Here is a 26,486-nt window from a genome sequence, read left to right on the forward strand (position 1 = left end):
TTTTCTACAGATTCTACATCAGAGGATGGTAGAATTTCTGATGAACTGCTTGCTTGTATTGGGGCAGTATTCGTCTGAGTTATATTGTCATATTTTTTTGCAAAAGTATAAACTCTCCCTAGTTGGTAATCTGTCGTATCTCGTCTAAATTTACGGTTTTTCCTTTGAATGATATCCTCCTCAAAGTCGTCGAGAACTTTGCTCAATATATCATAATTGTTTATTGTTATGTCACCCCAGTTTGCTTCATCAATTGTTTTTGATAGTGTATCAACCTCTGATTTATATTTTTCATATTCCTCTTGGGCAATATCAATAAGTTGTCGTAGCATGTTATTCGAAGCCGTTCTCAAGTTATCTTCCCATAGTTGTAATTTCTCCGGTGCTGTTGTTTCTATTGGGGGGAAGATAAGAATTCTCAGGCCTCGTGGAATCAGGTTATGTTCCAAGTACTTTTTGAGTGAAGCTCCCTCCCACCATTTTGATGTCTCTTTTTTTACCGCTTTTTCCAAAGCTTGAAAAGTACTCTTTGCAGAATGAAGATTAGTAACATTTGATTGTCTTGATATACCAGTGCCTGATGGATCAAATACTTCTTCCAGTCTGGTGTTTCTTCGTTCTCTTCTATTGTCATAGGTTGCCATTCTTCTCGTCTTCAACGTTTCATTACTTGTACCAAGATGACAGTTGCACTTGGTCTTTCAGATTCTCCACTTGGTTATTTTTAGATTTTGACTAGCATTCTAGTTTGTTTATTTTATCCTGATTAGTGAGGGCTAGTCTTTATTCATTTGATGGTTATTATTTGCAGTTACGTTATGTTAGGTCTATGGCACTCCGGAGAAATGGGATCCTTACGGGAAAACAAATGCAGCGTTGCTAAGGTCCAGGGATCCCAGTTCCAGAGAGAATTGCCCAATATCTAAAGTTTATTAGTTTGAGGAGATTGACTCGAGACACTGGACCTCTATGGTCTCTGGGAAAGTACATGCGTAAGGTTATGAGTCAAAGAGCTCCTCCTCAAATAGTTAAAAGTAAAAATGGTCAGAGTACTTGATTAAGTACAGATTTCCGTTTTATTTGTTTAGACATGAAGGTTCTTTTTCAAAGGTTCCAACATTCAAATTGTATTTTTTCTTGTTGTTATTTTGTTTTTTTTCTTCACATTAAAGCAAAACAGCCGACACGTGTTTCACCCAGTGGCTGAGTTTAGCCAGGGCTTTTTCAAGGCTGAAAAGGATATTAGTAAGGTAATGTTAGACAGATTTATCTTAAAGTATCGGTGTATACCCAAATACACCCAGTGGTATGTGAGCTAAATAGACGTAATATTCCAAAAGCAATTACACTATGGTGCTGATTCCTATCCGTTAAAAATAATTTGCGTACGACCCGTATCCGTATTTTTTTACGTACGAGTCGTACAAGTACCGTACAAACGGCCAAGTACGATTAGTACGTGAAACATAACTACGAATAGCGTCGGGAAAAGAGTACGAGAGTGCGTCGGATAGTTTTTACGTCCGAATATTGTCGGGAATAGTGTACGAGAGTGAGCCAGACATTTTTACGTGCAAATCGTAAAACACAAGTCCGAGTGCGCAAGTACGATCCCGACTGTCCGTCCGAATACACAATCGCACGTAAAATGGCCCGTACGGAGCCAACGCAGTAGCACACATGTACACGGGTAAACTTATGCCCGTGTACGAGCCGTACAGCCCCCCCACCCCCAAATATGTCAGCACCGTACACCACCCTGTCCGCACTGTACCCCAGCCCCACAACTGTACGTGCCGTACCCCCCCATGTACGTGCTGTACCCCCCATGTACGCGCCTTACCCCCCCTGTCCGCACTGTACCCCAGCCCCGCACCTGTACGTGCTGTACCCCCCCATGTACGTGCCTTCCCCCCATGTACGTGCCGTACCCCAGGCCCGCACCTGTACGCGCCGTACCCCCCCATGTACACGCCATACCCCCCATTTACGCGCCTTACCCCCCATGTACGCGCCGTACCTCCGCATGTACACGCCGTACCCCAGGGCCGCACGTGTACGCACCGTACCCCCACCGCATGTATGCGCTGCACTCCAACACCGTACCCCAGCACCCTCACCCAGCATCGCGTATGTACGGATCGTACCTACGCGAAAAAGACTCTTACAGAACCACCTGTACGCGCTGTACCCCCCATGTACGTGCCTTCCCCCCCATGTACGCGCCGTACCTCTGCATGTACGTGCCGTACCCCAGGCCCGCACGTGTACGCACCGTACCCCCACCGCATGCACGCGCCTTACCCCCCTATGTACGCGCCGTACCTCCGCATGTACGCACCGTACCCCAGGGCCGCACATGTACGCACCGTACCCCCACCGCATGTGCGCGCCGCACTCCAACACCATACCCCAGCACCCTCACCCAGCTTCGCGTATGTACGGATCGTACCTACGCGAAAAAGACTCATACAGAACCAGGACACTGTAAAACAGCACAAGGAGGGTCAATTCGACTTGCAAAACACCACAAAACACGTCTATATGACAAAATACATCTCAATGACTGACCTGGCACATCCAAACAGGCAAACAGAGGCCCCAAATCACAACCACCTCTTATAACACACCCACCAAAATTCAAACACAGCCACACCCAAAAATTGACCAATAAAAAGGGCCCACACACACAACCCATGAGCCTTTGCAACAGACCCACTGCTGCCAGACCCCACAGAGAAACAACTCTACATTACTCATACCTTCACTACACCTTCACTCACACACCTTCACACAACCTCCTTCACAAACATCCCCCTCTTCACATTCACACACACACGGTCACATTCACACCCACACACCCACAACCATCCACACCCACACCCCACACCATGCCCACAGACAAGAATCCAAAGTTCACAAAGGCGGAGCTGGACCTCCTTGTCAACGAAGTCATCAGAGTCGAGCCACAGCTGTTTGGAACATTGGTCAGACAGACCAGCATAGCTGAAAAATCTGCCATGTGGCAGAGGATTGTCGATAAGGTGAATGCTGTTGCGCCCATCCGAAGGACCAGGAATGAATGCCAAGCCAGGTGGTACGATCTGCGCAGGGCGGTCAAGAGGAAAATGAACGAAGAATATGCCCAGAGTAACATCACTGGAGGTGGGCCGCCCCGCAGACCCGTACACTACCATCCCTGGGAGGAGAAGGTGATGGCCTTGCTACCGCCGGTGGGAGTACACGGAGTCAAAGGAGTCGCAGAGCCTGGTGAGTACACAAACAACTTACGTAACATGGGGGCAATGGGGTCCACACCACATATACACCAAATGCACGCAACTTCCGCCAAGCACTCACCGCACACAACCACACTCAAAAGCCAAGCTCATGCCACTAACGCCACCATGCACCCTTCACAAATCAAGGCAAAGCCATGTCCAAGGCTACAACAACCACAAACACAAGACTGGATGTCTGGGAGGCTGGGAGGGTGGGCCCCACACAACACATTGTGAAAATGAGACGCAGACACCAATGCCCTCAGCCCATATGGCATAGGTACATGCCCATGCACAATGCACAGGGACTGGCAAAGTACTGACAAGGTAGCTGACACTTGGCCCTGCTGTATGCAGCACAAGGCCCTCCTGAGACCACTGTACACTCAAACACCAACTCCACAAGCATAGGTATCTAGCACAGGAACTCACACTCACTGTCATGCCAGCATGCACCATGAGGGGACAGACACATCACCTGGGAGACCCAATGAAACCTCACACCACACACAACAGCAGGCCCGGTCACAACCCCCCCCTAACACAAGCAGGCAACAGATTTACACACTCCCACAATGGACATGTGACACAACCAGACCAATCCATAGCCAAATAAGCATCATAGCCAACAATCTACAGGTCAAACACTCAGGAGAACATCCCAATCTGTCCCCCGCAACATACCCATCCCCAAGTGGACATTGAGAGGAATGCTAGGCACATCCAACTACCTGGAGGAACTGTGTCAACTTGAATATGTATGAAACATAGATGTCGCATGAAACACCATTAACATTGTCTCTCTCTCACACACAGGGCAATGTCGTCGATCTCCCCCCAACACTGGGGGGGAAGAATCACAGTCCCAGGCTCCGCGTGACGATGATCCCACCGGCAGCGACGACTCTCACCACTCCGTGGATGACCCCGACCAACCTGGACCCTCTGGTGCCGAAGCCCCTGCAGCACCTGCGTCAGGTACATCTGTGCCAACCACCACCCCCATTCCTGCCACATCCCAGGACACACCCAGGAGCCCTGCTCGCACTGAACAACAGAGCCAGTCTGACCAGGAGGGACAAGGTTCTCCGGGCACCCAGGAGGAGGCAGGCAACCCTGCAAATGCCATCCCTCAGGGGTCCCGTAGACCCGATGTGCCCACAAGGGCAGGCCAGGCTCAAGTGGGCAGGGGTGGTGGGAGTGGAGGCAGGCGGAGGCGCGAACCTGACCAGCCAGCTCAGGACACCGGTATGTCACACATACGCAACATCCTGGACTCATACCGGCGTGACACCAGAGGCATCAACCAGGTCGTGTCCAGACTCTCAGAGATGCAGGGGACCCTCGATGAGATAAAGAACCTGCAGGTCGAGCATCATGCCAGTCATCAACAACACCAAGGGCGGATGGAGGCAAGACTGGCTGAGCTCCTGGCGGTGCACAGGGACATGAGCCAATCACTCCGTCAGATCGCCCAAAGCATGGGCAACCCTCCCTGTGCCACCCGGCGTAGACCAGCACCAGACACAGGGAGGGAGGAGGAGGAGGAGGATTCGTCTGACGGAGCGTCCCAAGCATCGTCAAGGCCTGCATCTGAGGGTCCCCGGAGGAAGGTGGGTCATCCACGGAAAAGACCGTGAGAGTCAGCGAACCATCCACATCTCCCAGGTCACCTGGCCTGGTACCTGGCCCTCTGGCGCAACAGCAGCACCTCATCCAATGACATTCTCTGCCACATGGACTTGCTGGTCACAGTCTGACCAATGATGACCAACACTGTGGTCTGGACTCTGATGACTTCCAATGCCAAGGATACCATCTCCCCTGTGAACTTTGGATTCAATTCCCCCGGTAGAGCAGCTAATTTCATCTACCAATACACGTACCCCACCGCAAATAATATATTACTTTGGTCATGAGACGTTCCTGTCATTTTGCATTATTCAACCACATATGTGTGTGGAAATGTCAAACTATGCCTGAGTGTTGAACTAACTCCAGCCATCCATACTCTGGGATCAGAGTCTGGTACAGGACACACATGGGTCACAAGGTATCATTCAATGTAGGCATGGAGCACAACACTCACCTGTGATGGCCTCTGGCTGCTGAGGGGTGGCTTGCTAAACTGTACGGACAGACCTATTTGGGAGAGTATCATCAAGGCGTAGAGGTCATGGCTCATGTGGAGGTTCCCGGGGAGGGAGTCCCAGGTATGTGTGGCCATGTGGGAGAACAATGTCCTGTATGCTGGAGTATGGTGGATGTGAAGAACGGTGGCCAGGGCAAGGTTGGATGCACGGAGATGGCCCAACGGGATCTAGGATGACAGACATACAAGGTTGGTTTGGGGTCGGGGTTGTGGACTGCCTCCTGAGTGTGGGTGGGGAGTGTGGAGGTCATCCTGCAGCAGACAGTGATCTATTGCAGCTATCTATGGTGGACGGTGAGGTGGCTGGGGCGCAGGGTGTTGAAGCTGAGGTGTGCAGATGCACCCTGGATGTGGACAACTTTCCTGGGAGTTTGGATGTACTTGCTCCGTAGAGGGCAGGCCAGTATTTGACACGGATGTTGTCATGGACCTGGGGGATGGTCTGTCTTTTCTTGGAGTGGATCTATCTGTGGATCATGTGCATAATGCAGAGGGCGTTGCCGCATGAGGTACAGATGCTGTGGACTAGCATGGCAAATGTGAGCGAGCCAAACATGATGCACACCATCTTGTGTGTGTGGCCACTGGGTGCTTGTGCAGGGCTCTTGCGGGTGGGACACAAGCACTTGACCCAGCTGGAAGGGGACAATCCTCAGATGATCACCTCAGTCCTTTACAAGTCCAGCCTCAGGTGGCTCGTGTTCAGCCATTCATCAATGGATCTCATGCATACTTGAATGATGGAACTGCCAATGTCTGTGTCTTTGTTGAGGGTGAGGAGCACCTGGCTGTCAATGGCATACGAGCTGATGATGAGGTGCTGTGCGCATGTGATGGTGGAGAGGGGGGTCCTGGACACTCTGTAGATTGACATGCTGAGAGATGATACCTGTGCCATGTCCCAGACGATGACACCATACTACATGCTGAAGCCTTGAGTCCCACTCCCATGCCCTTGCTGGGCTACAGAGCCGGTGGGGAGTATTAGGGACGTGACCTGGTTGGTGTGACAGGGCCTGGAAGGCGGGGCAGCGCAGTGTAGGCTGTTGGAGTTGCACACTCAGCATGCAAAGGTGTTGTGTGTGTGCCCAGGGTATGTCTGACAGCAGGCGTTAGATGTGCGGATGGACATAGCTCGGAGTGTGGCTGCTACATCAGACTGTAGTGGGATGTGGGTTATGCAAGGACAGGATGGTGGTGCAATGTGCACCTTGCATGTGCTGATGGTCCAGCCTTTGGCACCGCGTGGTGGCAACAGTGGCATAGACAAGCTGAGGACAGCCAAATGAATGGGTGGAGAGAGGAAGTGAGGAGCATCTTGGAGGCGTGTGTGTTGCCAAATCTGGATACTCTTTGGGCCCTTGCTGCAGGGGCCGCAGCAGCAGGCGGCATCTCCTTGCAAAATGCCAGAATTTGCACACAAAGACTAGGATGTCAGAAGGACAACTGCAACAGGCGCGTGTGTAAAGTAAGGAGTGTCCAGTGTCACATGGCACACCCAGAGACAATGCATGCACAATCACCAAAGAAGCATGACACCGGATCAGGAAACTGAAGGTCGACCTGCGCACAGGAGACACACCCTCAGCAGCTGTTGATGGCCCATTGTGTGGACCAACATGCAAAAAAACATACACGACCATGTACTTCATGCCCAATAGGGAGCCTAATCCATGAGCAACTGCATGCATGTTGCTAAACTACACATGGACTCCTATGCATAATCTTCCACAACTATGCCAGATATGCTGCATGAAAAGTGGCAAGAGACCTGCATTGACAGAGATGAGGCACCTTGGAGTGTGACGAACACCTTTATAACTCAGCCTCACACTAAGGGAAATGCATCAATTGGAACAGACTCACAGGTCATTTGGCTGACCATGTGTGACCTACACTGGACACCCCCTTCAACACACAGATGTGGTAAATCCTACTGAGCTGGCACACAAGTGAAGGGGTTGAGACTAACACCCCTTGCTGCACACGGAGAGTCTGCAATTCCCCATAGAGCCTCATATGGGGATGTCCCACACTATGTCCACCATTAGCATCCCGTATGTTCCTGAGGGACATTTTACACACATTGATGCCTTCATCAGAATCCACAAACCATTACAGATGACTGTCAGGAAGGGTGACTATCAATTCATGGGAGCCATGCAACACGTCATGTGGCCCATGGTGAGTCGACATGTATGCATGGTAACACAACATGCACAGGAGCAGTCCCCACAGATTACAAACACGTACCACCCACAAAATGCCTTGCTGCACTCCTTACCCCCAATGACTTTTCACCATGTCTGTGCATGTAACTCTGATCCAGCACACGTTGCAATACTCATGAGGAATAGCAGGAGGTCAATGATGACATGAGCAGACGACAGCCGCAAGAACCTGGGGAGGACAGACACACAACAAGTCAGCGAAGAGCTAGTAATCCGCAGACATGTACATGTACTCTACAGGAATGATGTTGTCACCATGCTCTTAATAAATTTAGTGTCCCAGCTAAAATGTGTGGAATGACATCATCACTTGAATGACACATCAGAACACAACTCCAAGTCACTTAGCACACAGTCAGCTGGACACACACATTGCAACACATGGCACACAAGGCTCAAAGCGTGCACACTCAGACACAGGGACTCACCATCATGAGAAGAAGTTGTGGATAAGCTGACTCCGGATATCCTCATCCTCATCCTCATCCTCACTTGCCCCGTGCCCAAGCCCTTCATCCTCCACGGGTGGATGATCCTGCTCATCGGGATCCAGGATGAGTGGCACGGCCTTCTCCACTGCCATGTTGTGCAGCATGCAGCACACAATGAAGATTTTGCAGACCTTCACCGGGGCATATGGGAGGGCGCCGCCGGTTTTGTGGAGGCACCGGAATCTGCTCTTCAGGAGTCCAAACGTCCTCTCAATCACGCGCCTCGTCTGCCCATGGGTGTCGTTGTACCGGTGTTCTGCGGCTGTTCTGGGGTTGCGGAGAGGCGTCATCAGCCATGGCATGTTGGGATAGCCAGAGTCCCCTACATGGAAACATCATGTGAAGAAGTGGGTCAGGAGATGCCGTAAGATACAAAGATAGCGCGAAACACAGGACTAACAGAGTATACCCACCAACAAGACATGCTCGTTCCGCGTGCAGCTGCAGCATCATTTCTGGCACCCTGCTACGCCTCATGATGTAGGCATCGTGTGCTGACCCTGGAAAAGGGCACAGATATGGGAAATCAGCGTGTTAGCAAGACACACCACAAGGGCATTGATAGAGTGATAATGTTTGCGGTTCCTAAAGGCTACCTCCTGTGCCTGTGGTGGTACCAAAGCCACATGTGCCCCATCAATGGCCCCAATTACGTGAGGCATCCCTCCCAGGGCATAGAACTCACCCTTGACACGTATCAACTGCTCACGAGTGGGAAAATGGATGAAGTCATCCAGGTGCACCAACATGGCTTTTAAAACATCATGCAGGACACGGCTGAACATTGTCTGGGACATGCCACCAACATCAGCTATGGTCAATTGAAACGTGCCGGTGGCAAAAAAATGTAGGGCTGCCATCACCTTCATCTTGGGGGTCAGGGCAGTAGGATACCTGTGTTGTGGTTGGAGGTGTAGTGCAAGCCGGCGGGTCAAGTCCTCTATCAACTCTTGCGAGAAGCGGTATCTGCGTATGCAGTCATGTTCACCCATGGCATCCAGGTCTGGCATTCGTCTGGGGAGAGGCGGTGCCCTGCAGAGATTTGGAAGGAATAACGAAGAGTGAGTACATTACCACACCAATGTCACTGAGGTGAGCACATGTTCAACAGCTAATACACATCTGCTTAATACAGAGTCTGGGCTGTGCAAAACATCCAGGACACGTAGGCCAGCCAGGTGATACTCCTACGAAGAGCCAGCCACAATAGTTGCATGGCAATGTTGACGTGACATGCCATTAAAATAGCTGTGGGCCAGTGTAAGTGACAAGCCAGACACATTACATGAGTGACAGACATCCACATATCAGCATTTGAAGGATGTCATCTCATACAGACAGCTGGCGGGAGTCTAGACGCACAGGTCACATGTCATCTGAAAAAGGACAGATAACACACATTTCCATGAAGGGGTACATGTCAAAAACTGATGACACAGACATTGAGAGAACGCAGATATTGCCTCATGTCAGGAAATCATCTTCTAACCATCATGACACATGTAACATGTGAGTCCACATGTGGTATGGTGTGCGTATATGTGTGTCATGCACATATGCACACAGACACATGTTGGATGCTGCAACAGCAGATGGAGTTGACGGAACACCAACGGCAATCTCATGGGAACACATGACACAACCATGACATAGTCACATCGTGGCACGCTGGTAGTCACATGTCAGGTGTAATTATCCATGTACCTGGCATCAGGGGACAGTTGCGGGTGTTGCTGACTGTGCCATACCAGTGATGCTGTGCTTGACACGTGTGTCCCACATGCACACATGTGCAAAGTGTGAAGGGGAAGTGTGCCACGTAGAGCCCCATCACACATGACATGTGTAAACAGCTCATCACACATCTATTGTGCCACAACATGAGGAGACATGTGCCACATCACTGCCTGACACACCTAGGCCCTGCACATGAAGGACTGCACTGACAATGATTTGATGTCCAGCCTTGTGCAAGTCTGACACCTCCATTCCTTTCGTGTGCGCCTCCTATCACTAGTGTAAGCTGTGAAACGCAGTACACACGCTCTGATACGGCATGTACTCACGCGTGTACGGCCCGTACACGCGTGAGTACGTGCCTATCACTAGGGCCTACGGTACCCCCAACTGTAGTGATAGGCACGTACTCACACGTGTACGGCCCGTACACGCGTGAGTACGTGCCTATCACTATAGTTGGGGGTACCGTAGGCCCTAGTGATACGGCACGTACTCACGCATGTACGGCCCGTACACGCATGAGTACGTGTCTATCACTATAGTTGGGGGTACCGTAGGCCCTAGTGATACGGCACGTACTCACGCGTGTACGGGCCGTACACGCGTGAGTACGTGCCTATCACTACAGTTGGGGGTACCGTAGGCCCTAGTGATACGGCACGTACTCACGCGTGTACGGCCCATACACGCGTGAGTACGTGCCGTATCACTAGGGCCTACGGTACCCCCAACTATAGTGATAGGCACGTACTCACGCGTGTACGGCCCGTACACGCGTGAGTACGGCCTGTATCACTGTAGTGATGGTGCCCTAGGGGTACGTGTGAAACGCACCGTACCTGTGTGGGGATTTAAGAATTACAATGGGGACACGTGAGGGACAAGTATTAGGGCCTAAATGCATGCTGGTTGTCATGGATACCGAGTTTCAAGTTCAAAATTTAACATCATGTGGTCTGGAAAAAGCAGTTGGCCACATTATACATTGTTGCAAAGTGGTTGTTGACTTGACATGATGCTGCAAAATCGAAAGATGCGAAGGCTGTCACTGGTGTATATTTAAAGGGATTGGAGGAAACGTAGGATGCAAATGAGTCTGACCAATCACTCTGTACTCCTGTAAATGAAATAGGCCAGCAAGGCAGATATAAGGCAGGCAGAACCCATGAGAGGGCACTTGTCTGCACAACATGTCAGTCGATACCACTGCTGCTGTATTGTCCCCCTCTGGCACCATGTCAAGGACTGTGGAGAGGGCCCAGCCTTTCACCCAGGAGGAGAACGAGGCCCTGCTGGTTGTGATCCTCCCACGGTACCCCATGCTGTATGGTCGACCAGGGGAGCAGGTGAGTGCTGACTCCACTACCTTTGCCTCTGCACCTTTATTGTGTCTGTCACTTCTGACATTGTGTCCAGGTGTGACAGACATGCAATGTTGGTTGGAGTGGGTCCCAGGGGGGTGTGGATGGCTTATGTCTCTCATGCAGGGCTTGATGTAGTTCATGTGTGCACTCCTCACTTGCATTGTGCTTACTGTGACATTCACTGCATAGTGCATGGCATATTCAGCCAGCCTAATCCTCTTGGGCATTCTTTTTCTATTGTCCTGCGGTGATTCAGTGGTAACCCCAGTGTGACAGGTGACTGCACCCACAGATGTGTGTGAGAGTTGAGTGGAGCTGTGGTGAGAGTGGTGAGAGTGTCCAAATGATGTGCACGCCCCCTTGACATTGATGTGTGTGAATGTTTCTTGTCATGTGGGTGAGTGTCTATGTGGAGTGTTGCACCACAGCTGCATAGAGGAGGCAACTGCTCAATCCATCTGATGTGTGAAGTAAGCCGTGCTGTGTGTCTGACTTGCTGAGCTAGCCCCACACCTGTGACCCCCCCTGGCAAGTGGCACATGTGCAGAGTGAGGTTTGCATCCGCTGTTGCCAATGGCAGGTGATTGATGTGTGCCTGTGTGTGTCTGTGTACTCTGCTGAGGTTTCGTCAGTGGCCTGGGGCATGTGACTTCTTTGCAGTGCTGTCCATCAGCCTTGTGTTGCTTGGGATGCACAGTGTGTGCCATGATCAGGGATTGTTTCGCACCCCTCATGCCACCTGTGTACTTACTATGCCATGTGGTGCATTGGTGCGTCCCCAGTGGAATAAGTCCCTATGACTAAGGTGCTATTACTTGCCAGCATACTATGCCCTGTTCAACAAATCAAAGATGTTCAAATGTGTGTCTCTGTGACATGGTGCAGGTGTAGTGATGTTGTCCCACTTTGTCATCCACACAGGTAACCGCCTACCAGAAGGGGAAGATCTGGAAGGATGCCGTCAAGGCCGTGCAATCGGTGGAGGGTCGCAGTCGGCGCCTGCCACAAGTGAGGAAGAGATGGCAGGACATCCGGTGCTGGACCCGGAGGATCGCCCGGGTCATGCTAATAGAGGAGGCTCCTCGCAAGCATGGCGGGCGCTGGCGCCTGACCCACCAGATGAAGCGTGTCCTGGCGGTGGTCTTCCCTGACCTGGATAGGCGGATACAGGAGTTACAGCAGCAGGAAGGGGGTAGGTACATGTGTGTTTGTTGTGTGTCGCCAGCTTTTGTAGCTGCTCAGTCGCCTGGATACACTGCCAGGCTATATATGTGCAGTGCATATCCTGTTCCCCCAAGTCAACCTGTGCTGTTCTTCCTCCCTTCCCCTCCTTGACATGTGTTACCTGGTCAGTGTGTTATCACTATTGCACATGGTCATCTAGGCTGCCAGTTTATCAAGGTGCACACTGCTTTCAGCATCATGTGTGGGGGTGGTCTGCCTGTGCCCTGTCCTGTTCAGTCATTTGGGGGTCCATATTTGTTGGCACTGATGCTGAGTCTCAACATAGGAGTGTGAGGGTTCAAATGAACAGACTTGCAGCATGCATTACCAATGTTGTGTCCTCAGACATGATGTGCATGAGTGGGATATGTGCATAGTGCCGGGATGGTTGCTCCTGTAACAGTCACCTCATTCCAGGACCATGGAGCAGTGTGCCCACTACAGTCCCCTGACACAGCCTGCCCTCCTACTCATGTGTGTCATCCAACACTGTGCACATTCACTGTGGGTTCAGCATGGCTCTGCCTCTGTGGCATTGTTCCCTGGCCTAGGTAGTATTTTTCACATGTGTGTTACATTTGTCCACTGGACAGGGATACACCAGTTTGCTTGTGCATACTCACACTGGCCAGTGCCTGTGTGGCTATTCACACCAATCTGTTGATGTTTGTTTGTGACCAATATGTTTTGGCAGCCCTACAAGGTGATGTTGTGTTAATGAAGCTAGTTTTCAAGCACAGTTATTGTAACCCTGAATAAGAGGTGTCACTTCTTGATCGTTATCAGTCACATTGACTCAGGTATGGGTGGGTGTGTGCAGGAGGGGCGTACATGTTCAACCCTGATGTTTCATTGCCAGTTCTGAATTGTGTGTGATGATTCGCAGTACAGAAAGTCATCGTGCAGTGCCCCCGTGATGTTGGCCAGTGCTTAATGTTCGTGCTGCATAGCCTGTGTCAGTTTTTGACAATCATGTATCCTGCTTGTACATTTTTGGCACCTGTGTGTGGTTCAGATGCTACACAGTTGTGACTTTGTGTGCTGACATCTGTGGGTACATTCTGGCTTGCCATGAGGGGGAACCCACAGTACAGGTAGGCTTTTTTGCTAAACAATTGCAGACCCATTAGCTTATGCATTGTCCTGGGTGTGGACATGTGTGCCACTCCAGGTGACAGTCAGTAGGTCATATGTGTAACCAACTGTGTGATCAGGTGACGGATAGCCATGTGACAAATGACATTATTCAAGTTGTTACTCAGAGAAAATGTCCATTGGCACTCACTACACCTGTCAACATGTCTCAATGTTTCATATGCTTGACCTTGTTGTTTTGTTGTGAAGGACAATGATGTGCCTGCATGACAGATGTCTCCCAAGGAAGTGCACAAGACACCACCTTTACACTTTCCCGGGAGCCGCTGGCACATTTTAAAGTAAGGCACAGTTTGAACAAAACTTGTTTAGAGTTCATACATATACATGTTCCCACAGTGTGGTTGCATTTGGGTTGATACCAACTTACGAGTGTCAAGTCATCCAGACCACCGTGGTGCCATGTATATGTACTTACTGATACCCCATTTCTGCCTAACAGTGGCTTATTTGAATGAGTCTGGCAGCTCAGACAATGACTGTGTACATGTAGTTTGGTGTGCACCTCCTCGTGTGACTTCTGTTATACAGACACATGTGTGTTTTGTTCACAAAGTGGCACATTCACACATTCTAGACATGTCCATTGTGTAAAGTGTTGTGATTCTTCAGGAATCACAATGTATTTATTTGGGGTTTCCTAAGTACTCACAGGTCTCTGAGTGTGGGGACACCTTCTGCATTGGCATGTGGTATTTGGCCTTGGGTGCGACATTACTGTTGGGTTCACATTGAAGAAGAGGTGGCATGCCTTCATAGTCTTGCTGTGCTCAACTGATCCCAGACACTAGCTTCTCAGGATCTTGGGATTTCAAGTTATTTGCTGTTGTGTCCTAATGTTCATTTTTTCCAAGTGGCATGGTGGGTCAACCAACTGGGGAGTGCAGGGCTTACATATGTGGGGAGTATTCTAGATGTTACTCATGATGCCTTTCCTGTTATGCACTGTTGCCTATTTTGTTTGGACTCATGTGTCAGATGTATACAGGTGACTGATTTTTTCCTGTCTCTTCACCTTGCCCACAGCATCATCGGAAGACACCGAGGGAGACACCGGCATGGACGTGGAGGAGGGATTGAGCACTGGTGCCACCACTGCTGAGGAGTCGGTGGAATCTAGTGGCACGGAGGGCGAGGGGAGTGAGGCGGAGGACCTGCCCAGTACCAACACTGACTATGAGGCTGACGGGTCCGAGGCTGAACTCCCTGAGGGGGCTGAGGCTGCTCCAACAGCTGGCAGCAGCACTCCATCCGTCACCGCCCCCTCCATTCCCATCACCACCCTCCCACTTGCTCGGGTCCCTTCTGTCCGTGCTAGGCGACCACATGTCTCCTTCGTGCCAGGCACCGCACCCCCTGCCCCTGTCCCCCCTGCTGCCCTCGCTGCTGAGTCTGTGGACATTCAGCGGCAGTTGCAAGTTGGGCAGACATCGATCCTGACTGTCCTCCATGGCCACACCAGACTGCTGACCCAGATGGTGTCGTACATGGAGGGCATGTCATCAGCGATGTCTGACCAACGGATGTTGCTGAGGTCCCTGGACTCGTCACTGACGGCAGTAGTGAGTCACCTGCAGCGCTGCGTCCCCCCCACCCCTGCCCCATCCACAAGTCTTACACCCATTTCTGTCCCAAGCACACCAAGACATCCACACACATGTACCCCACCAGACACAAGCAGCACACCACCACGTACGGGCAAGCGCACACCTCCTGACACGCACACTCAGGGGGAAGCAGGCACACCCACTGGGTCTGGGGCACACAGGCAGGCACGCAGCCACAGTCCTCGTCCACATGACTCACTTCCCAGTCCCTCCGATGTCACTCCCCTTGGCTCCTCTGCCCCAGATTCGGAGAAGGAGGCCCACTTTGCTGGGCTGGGCCTCAGCCCCACTAGTTCACCTGTCCGGAAACGGTCAAGGCACTCCACGGGTAGGGGAGTTAAGTCCCCCAGCCTGTCCACCACCTCCCCCAGTAGCGCTGCAACCCATCCCTCCGACCCCCCCCCCTCCTTGGGGCCTGTTGTTTCTCTGGGTGCAGGGGAGACGCTTGAAGAACTGGCAGAAGTGTGCAGCGCCGAGCTCACCTCCACCTTTGGCGCTGCCCCACCCCCTGTGGTGGAGTCGTCCGTCCCTGCACCCACCACACCTACCCTTACCCCTCCTGTCCCTGCGGTGCCTGGTCCTTCCCCACATGATGCCCCCCCCACAATCGACGACACAGAGTCTTCTGATTCTGATGTGCAGACAAGCTAGGGGAGACGCATGGCCATGTGTCCCCCCCCAAGGACTGATGATATGGACTGGCCATTGGCCTTTGTGAATAGTCTCATTTACACATTATTATTTTCATGCTGAATAAAGCATTTTCTATTTTCGTTGGAAAAGTCTTGCATTTCAGGTATTGATGTTGATGCTACAGGAGTTGGGCTTGTGGGCATGTGTTATGTTTCAGGGAAATGTTGTAGTCTGCTGCTCATGGGGTGGAACCTGGTATCTGCGTGCCATCACAAGGTCTCTGCAAAGATTCTTTGTCGTGTATGCTCTTTGTGTTTGGAGACATTGTCCCAAGGAGTGTTCCTTCCTCTGTGGCACCTGACATCTTCCCTGCAGAGAGTTGCACAATTGTTGTGTTGCCCTGTGTCTACATTTCCTTTGTTGGTGATGGATCCCTTCCACTCTGGCCATGCCTGCTCAGCAATGTCTCCGGCTGCATCGTCTGTGCCATTCTTGGTACTCACTGTACTTGTGTATAGAGTATTTTGCCATGCCTTCATGGAGAAATTGTCCCTTTTCCGCACAATGCATGTGTGTAATCCCAGCCTAGCACACATATGGTACTTGTTCTGCTGGGTATTTGAACACCTGACTCACAATTGTGGGCATTGTATCTGTGTGAGCTCCACCCTATTCCTTCCATGACAGACAACATCTTGGTGGCTGGCCCAGCACCTGGACATTCCATCAGTCCTGGGATGTGCGTGACAGTGTGTGTTCTCTTTGGCTCTCTTAGTTTAGTAGGCAGTGACATGACTATACAGTCTTGTGGCATGATCTCAGTGTGTGTATTGTGCTGCATCTGCCAGGGGTGGGTATGCATGTGTTATTTGTCCTCACACCCACATGTGGTGTGTCATGCAGTGGGGGAAAGACATCCATCCTCATGGGAGTGGGACACTGCTGCCAGTGATGTGTTGTTATGGCACTATCAACATAGTCGAAAATTAGGGATGCGTACATACACCCATGGAGTTGTGGTCATCTGATAATGATGTACACCCCCCCATGTCTCTGTCCAGTGCTGGGAGTCCTCTGCACCCACCCCCGTGTCTCTTTCCACTGCTGGGAGTCCTCTGCACCCACCCCCATGTCTCTGTCCACTGCTGGGAGTGATGGGCACCCACCCCTCACATGTCCCTGTCCACTGCTGGTATTCCTCTGCACCCACCCCCATGTCTCTGTCCACTGCTGGGAGTCCTCTGCACCCACCCCCATGTCTCTGTCCACTGCTGGGAATCCTCTGCACCCACCCCCATGTCTCTGTCCACTGCTGGGAGTCCTCTGCACCCACCCCCATGTCTCTGTCCACTGCGGGAGTCCTCTGCACCCACCCCCATGTCTCTGTCCACTGCTGGGAGTGATGGGCACCCACCCCTCACATGTCCCTGTCCACTGCTGGTATTCCTCTGCACCCACCCCCATGTCTCTGTCCACTGCTGGGAGTCCTCTGCACCCACCCCCATGTCTCTGTCCACTGCTGGGAGTGATGGGCACCCACCCCTCACATGTCCCTGTCCACTGCTGGTATTCCTCTGCACCCACCCCCATGTCTCTGTCCACTGCTGGGAGTCCTCTGCACCCACCCCCATGTCTCTGTCCACTGCTGGGAGTCCTCTGCACCCACCCCCATGTCTCTGTCCACTGCTGGGATTCCTCTGCACCCACCCCCATGTCCCTGTCCACTGCTGGTATTCCTCTGCACCCACCCCCATGTCTCTGTCCACTGCTGGGAGTGATGGGCACCCACCACTCACATGTCCCTGTCCACTGCAGGTATTCCTCTGCACCCACCCCCATGTCTGTGTCCACTGCTGGTATTCCTCTGCACCCACCCCCATGTCTCTGTCCACTGCTGGGAGTGATGGGCACCCAGCCCTCACATGTCCCTGTCCACTGCTGGTATTCCTCTTCACCCACCCTCATGTCCCTGTCCACTGCTGGTATTCCTCTGCACCCACCCCCATGTCTCTGTCCACTGCTGGTATTCCTCTGCACCCACCCCCATGTCCCTGTCCACTGCTGGGAGTGATGGCCACCCACCCCTCACATGTCCCTGTCCACTGCTGGTATTCCTCTACACCCACCCACCCACCCACTTGCGCCCTTGCTGTGGTACACTGCTGTCCTGGGCCTACACCACCCCCAATTTACAGCCGATGTGCTGCACCAAGCTGTACACCTACATCCGTGGCGTGTGAACGCCTTGTATCCATCATGTAATAGGGCTGTAGGGGTACGCGTGGTACGGCCCGTACCCATGCTCTGGGGGCGTGGGTACAGGCTGTATACCACCATTGTGGCGGTGACGTAGGGGTATGCGTGGTACGGCCCGTACCCATGCTCTGGGGGCGTGGGTATGGGCCACACCACCATAGTGGCGGTGACGTAGGGGTATGCGTGGTATGGCCCGTACCCATGCTCTGGGGTCGTGGGTACGGGCCGTACCACCATAGTGCAGTGACGTAGGGGTATGCGTGGGACGGCCCGTACACACGCTCAGGGGGGCATGGGTATGGGCCGTACCACCATTGTGGCGGTGACGTAGGGGTTTGCGTGGTACGGCCCGTACCCACGCTCTGGGGGGTGTGGGTACAAGCCGTACCACCATTGTGGCGATGATGTAGGGGTACGCGTGGTACGGCCCGTACCCACGCCCCCCAGAGCGTGGGTACGGGCCGTACCACCATTGTGGCGGTGACGTAGGGGTATGCGTGTACGGACCGTACCCACGCTCTGGGGGCATGGGTACGGTCCGTACACGCGTGCCCCTACATCACCACTGCAATGGTGGTACAGACCGTACCCACGCTCTGAGGGGCGTGGGTACATCCCGTACCACCATTGTGGTGGTGACGGGTACGCGTCCACGTCCACTTCCGTTGTGGCGGGACGTGGGATTGGTGGACACGCCCCCCGAAGTGACCAGACCATTGAGGTAATTAATGTGCAGGATATATTTGTTTTTTGTGGGGTGTGGGTTATGTTTCCTGCCCCTTGCACCCCCCCCCCCCTTTGCCCCTGGGGGTTGTTCTGACCTTCTGCGGCGTCTGCGTCGGTTTCTGAACACAAGGTCGTAGGCTATGAGGGCCGGGATTACGCGTAGGTTGGGGTCCATCGCTGTCCGTCGTGTACCGGTGCTCCTTGTTCGCGTCGTCCTGAATTTCCCGGCAGTTTTTGGCTCCCGTAAAAAATGCTACGTGCGGAGTGACGTAGGCACGATTCGTACTTGCTGGTCCGTAAAACGCTACCTGACTCCGTCCGGACGTCGCGTATGCGCCGTCCAGATTCAGATTTGTATGTATTTTTTTGCCGGTCGGTCTTTTGTACGACTCGTACGGAAATGGTACTTGCGAGTTTGTAAGGTGTTTTTCCCGGGTACGAGTCGGACGGAGAAAACGCTCCTTACGACCATTTGTACCCGGGTTTTACAGGATCGGAATTGGCACCTATATAAGTGCTCAAAAAGGGATGTGAAGAAAAGGAAATTGCTCACAGTGATGGATAGAAAAGAATAGAAAAAGGGGTGATTTACTCAGATAGTTTTTTTTTTTTATTTATTTTTTTTTTTATTTGTGCTGCAGTCTACATATAGAACCGAAAGCGGGTTTCAGAAGGAAGGCAACCTTCGTGACAGCTTGGTGTTTATTAGTATGTTTTAACTTCAGGTTATATTAGTACATGCATTTGTCTATGACAGGGTTACTAAATTCTACCCATAAACATGCTGTTTTCTCGATATTACTCATTCTACAAGAAAGGTCATGCAGGAATATATAGTATATTTTTTATGTCAGAGATGTACCTTAAGATTCAAAGTAGAAGCGCATCTTATTAACATTGACACTTTGTTTTTCAAAAATTACTTCATATTAGAACAGAACGGATATCTAGACAGGAAAACGAAGAAAATAGAGAACAAATGTGGATACCTGCATAATTGATAAGATCATATACGGTTAATTGGTTATCCAAAAGACATCTTACATGGGATAGCACGAGGATCAAAATGGTAGTGTATTAACGATACATGCTGGCCGAAGAAGGGAAAGAAATATCACTTTAGCCGGTTTGTTTATACCCGTTTTGGTGCAAAGAGTATGGGATCCCTGGAGATTGGTATTTAGCTGGGTATCTCATGCTCAAAAGTAAAAAGAAGATTTTTATTATTTCACTCCCCGGTCTCATTACACAAAGCCTATTATTCTTGGGCAAGTGAACTCATTAGTTCGGAAAAATAATAAGTAAAATATAGTTCAGCGTGAGCGTCAGGTGCTATATTTTTCTTTCCTTAACCCGTTTTAATAGAGACGACACGAGAGAGCGCGATTTCGTGTTTCTCAGAGCCGCTATTCGGTACAAGTGGCGGCATATTCAGAGCAAGCTCTAGCGTCACTTACTTTAATCAATATGAGAAAAGTCGTAGTCCCGGGGTAATCTTCCCACTAGAATGTTGGCGTTATACGACGTGGCCATCTTTAGAAGGGGACTACAAAATCTAATCACATGTTTGGTGCCTTCAAGATGGTATGCGCTGTCGAGAGGAAAGCGCCATCTTTGAAGGTATTACTACAATGTATATTATACAAAATATTAAAAACCTAAAAAAGTAATATATTAGTCTCATAGAGCCAAAGTCTATTACTCGAAAAAAAGGCTAGCACATTTTTACGAAACGTTAGGTATTAGAGTTTCAAGGAGAGCGTCGTACGTTATATTCCTCCTTCCCTAGCCCGTTTTAACTGGGAACTTAATAGAGGTAGTTACGGGTTTCTCTAGGCCGCTGTTAGATATAATTTAGGGCAAATTCGAGAGTCACTTACTTAGATCTGTTCGAAAGAAAACGTAGTCCCGGGATGATTCCAACACGGTTCTTTCCACTGGAGTGATAGCGTTATGGACCGCGTCCTTCTTTAAAGGAGCTACAGCGTCCGATCACGTGTTGAGGGCGTTCAAGAAAGAGTTGCACTCACAATAAAGAGCGCCATCTTTTAATATGTTGCTACAATGCAATATGCGCTCGTCAATCATATTACTAAAGAGATAAATAGCTAACAAGATTTGCTGCTATAGTTATTGATAGAGTCTTATTTTGTTTTTTTATGTTCTTTTGTTTCAAGAGGACCGAAGGCAGGGAGTTTAGTCATGTCTAAAGATGATTCCTGAGCCAGTATTTTTTGGGAAACATCCACTATTAAGGCATAAAACCAAAATTGTAACACATAAAAAGGCAAGTACCGAGTTATGGCTTAAAAAAGTTTTTTCATTATTTATGGTGTATGTTAGTGAGAAGGAGACAAGGTATTTGATCCGACATCCGAATGGTTTTTAAATTTGAATCTACTACAATGAGCCCAGTTATACTGGTTATGCTTTTTTGTTATAAATTCTAACTATTTCAATTAAGTCTAGCATTGCTTTTATATATCAATTCGAAGACCAATATTAGTAGAATTGAGAGTTGTCATCCTCATTTGGGGAGGAGGAGAATCCACTCAATCTTGACTAAAGTAAGTGTTGTCCATGTTCTCAAACAGTATGGGCATCATGATACAACCAGGAAAGGTATGAGAAAAAAGAAAGAAAAAAAGAAAGAAAAAGAAAAGAGAAAAGAAATAACAAGCAAACAGCAGCAAGAAAGCTCAAATGGAGGAGCTTTTTGGAGTTAGATGGTTCAAGTTGGTAGAAGCGCCGCAAGTCCCGACTGGAGTGAATGGAGCTGCAGGGGACTCCTCGGCTGCGTCGGCGGACCTGCAGGAGGTGCTGCACGAGATGCGCCAGGGATTCGCGACGATCGCTGACAAAGTGGATAGGATATCGTCGAGAATGGATGCCGTGGTGCATAAATTAGATGCGCACGAGGAGCGTCTAAAGAGTGCGGAACAACAGATATCGGACACAGAGGACACTGTTTCGCAGCACACCTCGCAGCTTACCAGAATGGATAACCTGCTGCGCATCATAGCGTCCAAGAACGAGGATTTGGAGGCGAGAAGCAGGCGCAACAACGTTCGCATCATAGGGATACCGGAGACGACCAATGTGGGCAAAATGGAGGAGTATGTGGAAGGGATGCTACACACAGCGATTGGCTCGGAAGTGTTCTCTCCTCACTTTATAGTGGAGCGGGCACACCGCTCCCTGGGCCCTAGACCGAAACCAGGAGCGACTCCCAGGCCCATCATTGCCCGGTTACTAAACTACCGAGATCGAGATGCGGCCCTGAAAGCAGCGAGGGGCACCCGGTCTCTCTCGTATGAGGGCAATTCATTCACGCTGTTTCCGGATTTCACGCCGATAGTCCAGTAGTCCAGGAGGAGCGCAGGAAATTCATGGCGGTGAAGGCCAAGCTGCGGCACTGCAACTAGACTACGCACTACTCTACCCAGCGAAACTGCGGGTCACATACCAAGGCCGTCAGCGGTTTTTCACGACTCCGCAGCAGGTGGAGGACTTCCTCAAACACTACAAACGCGCCCACAAATCGGGTGCGGAAGTGGACGATGAGCAGGCACCGCTGCCCGGAGAGAGGCTGGACGGCGAACTGTAAGTAGAGCAGATGAACAATCTACACTATCCTCTGGGGGCGAGTAAGTGAACTGTTGAACCACTTGAAGCAGGCACAGCATTGGACTGGGTACTCCGTATCCCTCTTCAGGGCTGCGGGGAGGGGAGGCATGGGGGGGACCATGGAGAGGGTTGCAGTTTTTTACAGAAGATGTTTGTGGATAATATAGATGTGTTTCCTCCATAAGTTGTGAACTGCGGTGAGGTTGGGATGGCATGCTAGGGTTGCCAAAGCTTATAACGCCGGACACCCCCTCTGGGTCCTCGAGTCCGACTGCCATATTGGTGGGAGACTGGAGTAGATGAGGGGGAATTAGTGATTGTTGGACTCGGCCCTCGTAACATAGTCAGACCTGACCCCTGCACCTCACACCAGCCCCGAGCCCCTGGCCTAGCCGATCCTTCTCACCAGAACACACGCACCCGACCCGGACTTCCCCCGTCCATAGGCCTTCCTACTTCGGCCACCCCGGGCCCGCGTGCCCACTGCATGCACCAAGATGGCCGCCCGGCCCCAGCGCGACCCTAGCCTACAGGCGCCTCTCCGGCTGGAGGACATCGCGCCCCCCTTGGGATGAGAGAGGGAGGAGCAGTTTCCATCACACCTCTGCGCTTCCCTGGGACGGTGGGTTTCGATCGACCTGCCGGCCTCCCTGAGGGCTGGCTCCACGCCTGCTGGGTGTCTGGGGCTCCTCCCGACCCGGCCCTGAAAGGATCAAAGGACAATGGCAGGAAACCCCCAACAAGCGACCCCCAGGTGACAAGACCCCTGCCTGCACAGACTCCGGACATCAAAGAGGAGTCGCCCTATAACAAGGGGTGCTCTGGGACTGTCCGGCAGATTCGCCTTGGAACCACCTGAGCCCTGCTGAGTGACTCACGGCTCCCTGAAAGATCGTAAGACCTCCGAACTTGTGCTTGAGCCCTGCTGAGTGACTCGCGGCTCCCTGAAGATCGTAAGACCTCCGAACTCGTGCTTGAGCCCTGCTGAGTGACTCGCGGCTCCCTGAAGATCGTAAGACCTCCGAACTTGTGCTTGAGCCCTGCTGAGTGACTCACGGCTCCCTGAAGATCGTAAGACCTCCGAACTTGTACTCGAGCCTGCTGAGTATCTCGCAGTGCCCACAGACTCCCTTGGTCCCGCCGGACCCCACGACGACAAGCGTATCCCCCAGCTCGAGGATTGTGAGCTGTGCGCCGGATACACTCCTGCATTTGATCCATTCCCCCCAAAGACTGTCCCGCTACCTCCTAACCCCCCTCCAAGACTTTGTGAGCCCGCGCTCCACTTGTATATATATTGCCTTGCAGATCATAAAGATCTTACCACTCCGATCTGATAAAGATTTGCTCTTAAGAACTCTCGGTGTTGTGTCTCTTTGTCGCGTGGTGCCGAGTGTACGATCCTAGATACGAGATTCCTCCCCTGAGGAGTCTCCCGCCGGTGCCCGGCTACGATACCTCGAGGGTTGGTCTCAGGCCAGTCAGGGCCCCCTCCGGGCCCCTCTGAGGTCGCCTTCTAACATTGGTGGCAAGCGACGGGATTCGGGCCCATAATCTAGAGATCGTACCGTGAACGGCTGACGCACTACCGACAAAGATGGCAGAAGGAAGCGCCGTGGTTCTCATAGAAAACGACGCCAGCACCGTGTTCCAGGTGGAACAGCTGGAAGAATACACTCACAGAGAACTAAAGCAATTCTGTAAGGAACTCAGAATCGCTACCACTGGTCTCAACACCAAAGAAGATATGCAAAAGGCACTGAAAGCTTGGGTGGATTCTGGAGCCTCCCGCCCAGAAGGAGCGGTGGAGCCCCACGACGAAGCAGGACCCTCCCAAGGAGAACGCAGCAGCAACCAGGTGCGAGGCTTCGTACCAGACGGGGGCCTATCCCCGGAGGAACTCGCAGACAGAGAAAAAAGTCGCCATCACGAGTTCGAATTAGCCAAACTCAAAATTGAGGGCGAATTGAAATTAGCCGAGAAAAAGCTAGCAGTAGAACAGTTGCGAGTGCAAGGAGAACTGGAGGAGAAGAAACTCCAACGAGAACACGAGGGAAGGAGACTTCAACTAGAACATGAACGCAGCTTGAAGGAGATAGAACTGAAAGCAAGAAGCGAAGAAGCGCGGCCCCCGGGGAACCGGGAGGCGGCCGCCCCGACGGAACAGAAGGTCCACATCCCCAAGGATGTGGTCAAGGAATATTACAAGAATGATGACATTCAGCAGTGGTTTCGGGCCTACGAGGTCGCCATGACCTCCCATCGGGTCCCGCAGAAGGATTGGGGGGCTGGGCTATGGGGACGGTTCCTGAGCGAAGGGAGAGACACCCTGCTCGACCTACCCACCTCCATGCAGACCTCCTATGAACACATGAAAGCGGCCCTCCTTACAAGGTACGGCCTCACCCCGGAGATGTACCGCCAGCGGTTCCGGCACTGCAGGAAGATCCAGGGTACCACCTGGGTGGAATATGTGAATTTCTTCAGCCGTGCCTTCGATGGGTGGATCAAGGGCAGCAAGGTAACCACCCTGGAAGAACTAACTGACCGTATGTTATGGGAACACCTGGCTGCCAACTGCTTTGTGGAACTACGCCAGCATCTGCTCGACAGCAAGCTCACGGACCCGAGAAAGCTGGCTGTCGAGGCGGATCGCTGGACCAACACCCGGGTCTCCCGGGGCCCTGTAGGAGAGTACCCCCGAGCCAGTCAGGGACCACCCCGCCAGAGAGGGGGGGGAAACCAGGGAGGGCAGAGAGAGCCCCAGACTAGTTCCCCGAAGTCCCAACCTCCGCCTTTCCCGGCACCCCCACCAGCTGTATCCGCCCCCCCCCTGAGACGGGGGCACCGGGTAACCATCACTTGTTTCCGTTGCCAGAAGCCCGGGCATTACGCCAACGACCCTGAATGCCCCATGGCCCCACGCACCAACCAGGCAGCACCCCCCGCTAGACAGATAGCCAATGTAGCCCTGGGGGAGGAGGTTGAGGAGGCCGAGGAGTGGGAACCAGCCGCTATGGCCCTAGTGTCCTTAGGGGATAGGGAGATGGTCCCTGGGAGCCTCCTGCCCTCTAACACAAAGAAATATGGCCAGCTCGTCACGATCAATGGCCACCAAGTAGAAGCCCTCCGCGACACCGGGGCCAGCATCACTGGTGTCCTCGGCCATTTAGTCTACGAGGACCAGGTCCTCCCCAACGTATTTTGCCCTGTCATTTCAGCCGACAACACAGAAAGCCTATGTAAGGTAGCCCTGGTGCCCTTCGAGTGGGGAGGGGTGGTCGGTAAACTGAAGGTCGCAGTGAGGACATCCCAGCCCGTCGACTGTCTCCTGGGGAACGACCTGGAAAGTTCCCCCTGGGGGCAAGTTGAGCGCAAGACCCACCTAGGGATGATGGGCCTCCCTGAGTGGGTGTGCGCCACCACTCGATCCATGGCGGCTCGACTGACCCCCCTGAGGGACGTCGACGACGCCCCGACCCCTGAAGATGGGATGGTCCCAGCCGAGGGCCCCCACATCCCCCCACCGGAAGAGTCGCTCGCCAGTAACGACCCGCCGCCTTCCAACTCCACCTCAGACACCGAGTTAGGCGATCTGCCCGAATTAGCACAGTGGCGCCACGAAGGGGGCCCCTCCCGAAAGGAGTTCTGCTGAGAGCAGGCTACCTGTCCCTCCCTGGTCGGGCCCCGGCAACAGGCAGAGGCCCAGGCCGCAGGCGACCAGACAGGGACGCACCGGGTCTATTGGGAGAATGACCTTCTGTACAGCGAACAGAAGTCGGTGGAGCTAGGGTCCGGCCGGGTGCTGGTGGTACCACTACGCTTCCGAAACCTCCTCCTGGGCTTGGCCCACGACGTCCCCCTCGCAGGCCACTTGGGTCAGGACAAAACATTCAGTCGCCTCGTGATTCACTTCTACTGGCCTAGAATGAAAGCAGATGTAGAAGCCCACTGCAAGTCCTGTCCCACGTGCCAGGCCAGTGGGAAGAGTGGAGGAAA

This window comes from Triturus cristatus, chromosome 10 (assembly GCF_964204655.1).
Source record: "Triturus cristatus chromosome 10, aTriCri1.1, whole genome shotgun sequence".
Taxonomy (NCBI): domain Eukaryota; kingdom Metazoa; phylum Chordata; class Amphibia; order Caudata; family Salamandridae; genus Triturus; species Triturus cristatus.